Raw genomic sequence first — 6,059 nt, forward strand, 5'->3', positions numbered from 1 at the left:
TTTGAGGAGAGAGAAGGATGAAATCACTGTGGCAAACCTCCTGGGAAGATGTAGAGGAGCTGCCAGGCAGCCCATTTGAAGGCTGTGAATTTAAAGTGAAAGTCCAGCCAGGCCTGGTGTGGTGGTTCACACATGTGATCCCAGCACTTTGAGAGGCCGAGGCGGGTGAATCACCTGAGGTCAGGAGTTCAAGACCAGCCTGGCCAACATGGTGAAACCCCGTCCCTACTTAAAATATAAAAATTCGCTGGGCATGGTTGTGGGCACCTGTAATCCCAGCTAATCAGGAGGCTGAGGTGGACGAATTGCTTGAACCTGGGAAGTGGAGGTTGCAGTGAGCCAAGATCATGCCACACCACTCCAGCCTGGGTGACAGAGTGAGACTCCATCTCAGAACAAAGAAAAAACATGGAAGTCCAAGCAGACATTGTGGTTCACACCTGTAATTCCAACACTTTGTGGTGTTGAGGTAAGGAGGATTGCCTGAAGCCAGGAGTTCAAGAGCAGCCAGGGCAACATGGCGAGACCTCATCTCCACAGAAAACTAGCTGGGTGTGGTGTGGTGCACATCTGTGATCCTCCTGGGGAGGCTGAGTTGGGAGGATTGCTTGAGTCCAGGAGGTGGAGGCTGCAATGAGTTCTGATCACACCACTGTACTCCAGCCTGGGTGACAGAGTAAGATCCAGTCTCTAAAATGAATAAATAAATAAATGAATGAATAAAGAGATGAATAAATGAAGTGAAAGTTCAGCTGAGTGGGTGCTTTCCCTGTGATGCTTGGTGGTCCAGGCACAGATGCAAGCAATCCAGCCCGTTCACGTCACCCTTGCTGGGGGAACAATGTCAGGAGAAAGAGAAAAAAGCAGTTGATTTTTTTTTAAGACAGAGTCTTTCTCTGTCACCCAGGCTGGAGTGTGGTGGTGTTATCTTGGCTCACTGCAACCTTCACCTCCTGGGTTCAAGTGACTCTCCTGCCTCAGCCTCCCGAGTAGGTGGGATTACAGGTGCCCACCACCATGCCCGACTAATTTTTGCATTTTTAGTAGAGATGGGGTTTCACCATGTTGGCCAGGCTGCTCTTGAACTCCTGACCTCAAATGATCTGCCCACCTTGGCCTCCCAAAATGCTGGGATTACAGGCGTGAGCCACCGCCCCCAGCAGGAGTTGATTTTAATTATGAACACAATTAAGGAAGGCAGTGACCACAGAGAGACTGACAGTGAGGCGGTGAGGCCAGGCAGAGAGTTCTGGAACAGGACGGGGGAGGTCAGCAGGGAACTGTCTGAAGTCTCCTTTCCAGGTGATGGAGGGTCCCTGGAGTGACTGCAGGGAGGCGTGGCTGAGAGTCATGTTGGAAAAGTTTACAGTAGGTGCAGCAGTCCTTGTGTCCAGAGAGACGGGAAGTAGCCGGGCCTGTCCACGTAGGTAACTACGTCCTTGGGAACGAGACGGCAAGAAGGATGGAAAACACAGTCAACCAGGAGCCCGAGTCTTCAATGGATGAGGAAGTGAAAGCAGAAAACCAGCAGACACAGTGACTGAGAGGGACAGCAGGTGACTCCACTGCCTTTGGATGATAAATGGCTTGGACGCAACCACAGGAAGCATGGAGGATGTGGACCTGACCTTCCATTCTGCGGTATGTAGTGTATAAGAGAAGAAAGAGTCCCTGCACCAGACGGTCCCGGGGGGAGTGGGGTCCTAAAGGCTCAGAGGGGTGGGAGGGAGGGGACCCTCCTGTGAGAGGCTGAGTGGCAGTTCCAGAGCCGAGGATGTCATCAGAGGAGCTGGGACAGAATGTGGGGTGAGGAGAAGGGTCCAGTCATATTAGGCAATGCACAGGTCCGGGGGGAGGCCCATGGCACAGAGGCTCTGTCCTTTGAGGATAACTGAATCAACAGGGGAAAGTGAGGCATGATGAAAATAGCTGTGGATGGCCAGGCACAGTGGCTCACACCTGTAACCCCAGCATGCTGGGAGGCCAAGGTGGGCAGATCACCTGAGGTCAGGAGTTCGAGTCCAGCCTGGCCAACATGGTGAAACCCTGTCTCTACTAAAAATACAAAAATTAGCCAGGCGTGGTGGCAGGTGCCTGTAATCCCAGCTACTTGGGAGGCTGAGGCAGGAGAATCACTTGAACCCAGGAGGTGGAGGTTGCAATGAGCCAAGATCAGGTCACTACACTCCAGCCTGGGCAACAAGAGTGAAACTCTGTCAGGAAGGGAAGGGGAGGAGAAGGGAGGGGAAAGGGAGAGGGAGAGAGAGGGAGAGTGGGAGAGAAGGAAGGAAGGGAGGGAGGGAGGGAAGGAAGAAGGAAGGAGGGAGGGAGGGAGGGAGGAAGGATGACCTTAGAGGGCCACAGGTGACATTTCAAGCTGAGGTTGAAGAGTGTGGGCACGCCATGCAACTGTGGGGTGGCTGCTCCCCCTTGTGGTCATATATGGCTAAAGCAAATACAAGTCCAGATTCACACCTGGAGAACAGGTGCCATTGCCCGAAAGCAACAGTAACCAGGACAACAAAGGCAGGTGCAGAGCTCGTGATGAGCAGAGATCGCACCTGCACTCCAGCCTGGGTAACAGAGTGAGACCGAAGAGAGAGAGGAAGAGAGGAAGGGAGGGAGGGAGGGAGGGAAAGGTCTGGTAACTTTTGCTGAGACCCAGGCCTTTTCCCACCTTCCAGGTGACAGCAATTTGGCTCTGGTCTGAGGTGGCAGCTAATTGGCTACAGATCTGTGACTAGATCTCAGGTCTGCTTGCTGTTCACCCTCAGTTTACAACAACAGGGTTTCTTCTAGAACAGGGGTTCTCAAATGTTAGTGCCCATTCTAATCTCTGGAGGACCGTACCTCCAGATAAGGCTCAAGAATGCATTTTTGGCCGGGCGCAGTGGCTCCCACCTGTAATCCCAGCACTTTGGGAGGCCGAGGCAGGCGAATTGCCTGAGATTGGGGGTTCCAGACCAGCCTGGCCAATGTAGAGAAACCTCGTCTCTACTAAAAACACAAAATTAGCCAGGCATGGTAGTGCATGCTTTAATCACAGCTACTTGGGAGGCTGAGGCAGGAGAATCACTTGAACCTGGGAGGCAGTGAGCTGAGATTGTGCCATTGCATTCCAGCCTGGGCAACAAGAGCAAAACTCCATCTCAAAAAAAAAAAAAAGTGTGCATTTTTGGCCAGGTGCAGTGGCTCATACCTGTAATCCCAGCATTTTGGGAGGCCAATATGGGAGGATTGCTTGAGCCCAGAAGTTCGAGACCAGCCTGGGCAACATGGCAAGACCCCATCTTAACAAAAAATATAAAAATTAGCTGGGCATGGGAGTACATGCCTGGAGTCCCAGCTACTTGGGAAGTTGAGGTAGGAGGATCACTTGAGCCCAGGGGGTGGAGTTTGCAATGAGTTGAAATTGTACCACTGTACTCCAGCCTGGGTGACAGAGCAAGACTTTGTCTCAAAAAATAAAAAAGAATTGACCAGGTACGGTGGCTTACGCCTGTAATCCCAGCATTTTGGGAGGCCAAGAGGGGCGGATCACAAGATCAGGAGTTCAAGACCAGCCTCCTGACCAACATGGTGAAACCCCATCTCAATTAAATAAATAAATAAATAATAAAAATAAATTTTAAAAAAGAATTTGCATTTCTAATCAGCTCCCAGGTGATGCTGACACTACAGATTCAGGGCTTGCAGCTGAGAACCACTGTTCAAAAGCCAATTGTGAAAAACTAGCCAGGTATGGTGGCGGGCACCTGTAATCCCAGCTAGTCCGGAGGCTGAGGCAGGAGAATCACTTGAACCTGGGAGGAGGAGGTTGCAGTGAGCTGAGATCACGCCACTGCACTCCAGCCTGGGGATGGAGCGAGACTCCATCCTTTCACTTTTTGACATCCCTGTAAGTCTCTGTTTTTGTTGTTTGTTGTGTTTGTTTGTTTGTTTGTTTTTGAGACAGGGTCTGGCTCTGTTGCCCAAGCTGGAGTGCAGTGGTGCAATCATAACTCACTGCAGCCTCAAACTCCTGGGCTTAAGAATCCTCCCTCCTCAGCCTCCTGAGTAGTTAGGACTAGACATAAGCCACCATGCCCAGCTAATTTTGTATTTTTAGTAGAGACAGGGTTTCACCATGTTGGCCAGGCTGATCTCCAACTCCTGACCTCAAGTGATCCTCCCACCTCAGCCTCCCAAAGTGCTGGGATTACAGGTGTGAGCCACCGTGCCAAGCCCCATACCATTTTTAAAAAATACTTATGAATTGCGTACCTTAGGATTAGAATTTAGTATATTAGGATTAGAATTAGGATTAGAATTTAGTACCTTAGGAAAATAGCAAACCCATGAATTCACACATACTATATATTATTTTAATTGTTTCCTCTCTAAATGAATTTAAGTTTAAAAAAGAAATTGATTAGAAAGACCAATACTGATGGACTTATAAAAACAGGCCTGAGCTGGGCCCAGTGGCTCACACCTGTAATCTAAGACCTCTGTGAGAGGCTGAAACAGGAGGACTGCTTGAGGCCAGGAGTTGGAGACCAGCCTGGGCAATATAGCAAGACCCTGTTTCTTCCAAAAGGCATAAAAAAATTAGCAGGGCATGGTGGCTCATGTCTAGTCCCTGCTATTCAGGAGGCTGAGGAGGGAGGACTCCTTGAGCCCAGGAATTCGAAGCTGCAGTGAGTTATGATTGAACCACTGCAGTCCAGCTTGGGCAACAGAGCAAGACCCTTTCTCAAAAACAAACAAACAAAAAAGCAGAGACCTACAGGGATTCAAAAAGTGAAAGGATTTTGCATGTGATCTGAGAAGTCCCGCTTCCACGGATTCCAGGGAAAGGCAACTCGTGGAGGCGAAAGAGTGGCATCTCCTGTAAGGAAACCTCGAGTTCTTTTTCCTGCAAGCTGTAAGTCACTTCATGAGGACATAAAAGCAATTCTAGTTATTTTGCATTTGTATTTTGTGACTTCGTTTGCATATTATTCTTGATAACTCACGATAGCATACTTACTTCCCTTAAAATATGCGAATTTACATAGATGCCGCAATTTTAAAGTATGATTTTTATAACATTTTGGGACTAGAATTCTTTTTCCTGAAGGGACGCATTTTCTGTTTTATAATGAAAGTCAGCTGGAATATAAGATTCTGCACATAATAGATTACTTTAGAGACAAATTTTTAATATCTTTTTACTTATAAATGAGTTGTGTTGTTATTAAAAAGCAACTTTATTCAATTATGTTTATTTCTTTATTTTATACTCTTGCCTCATTTCGTGTCTATCTGAGACAACTTAGAATACATATGATAAAGTACAAATGAAAAAACAAAAACTGGGAGATGAAAGTAAGATGTCGAAGTAAGGGAAAAGGAAACAAACACAAACACTCCAGACCCAAGTGCTTACGAGCTGAGTTTCAGGCCAGGGGCGGTGGCTCACGCCTGTTCTCCCGGCACTTTGAAAGGCTGGCGACAGAGCGAGACTCCATCTCAAAAAAAGTTTATGAAGAGAACAATGGGGTTTTTGTTTTGTTTTGTTTTTTTGAGACAGAGTTTTGCTCTTGTCGCCCAGGCTGGAGTGCAGTGGGGTGATCTTGGCTCACTGCAACCTCCATCTCCCAGGTTCAAGCAATTCTCCTGCCTCAGCCTCCCGAGTAGCTGGGATGCAGGTGCTCACCACCACACCTGGCTAATTTTTGTATTTTTAGTAGAGTTGGGGTTTCACCACTTAGCCAAGCAGATCTCGAACTCCTGACCTTAGATGATCCACCTACCTCAGCCTCCCAAAGTGCTGGGATTAGACATAAGCCACTATGCCCGGCCAGGTTTTTAAATTTTATGTTATTCTATTTATTTATTTTGAGACAGGGTCTTGCTTTGTTGCCAAGGCTGGGATACAGTGACAAAATCAAGGCTCACTGCAGTCTCAACCTCCAAGTCGTCTCCCACCTCAGCCCCTACGAGTAGCTGGGACTACAGGCACACACCACCACCTCTGGCTAATTTTTGTTTTTTCTGGACAGAGTTTTGCTCTTGTTGCCTATGCTGGAGTGTAA

Source organism: Callithrix jacchus, chromosome 2 (genome assembly GCF_049354715.1).
Source record: "Callithrix jacchus isolate 240 chromosome 2, calJac240_pri, whole genome shotgun sequence".
Taxonomy (NCBI): domain Eukaryota; kingdom Metazoa; phylum Chordata; class Mammalia; order Primates; family Cebidae; genus Callithrix; species Callithrix jacchus.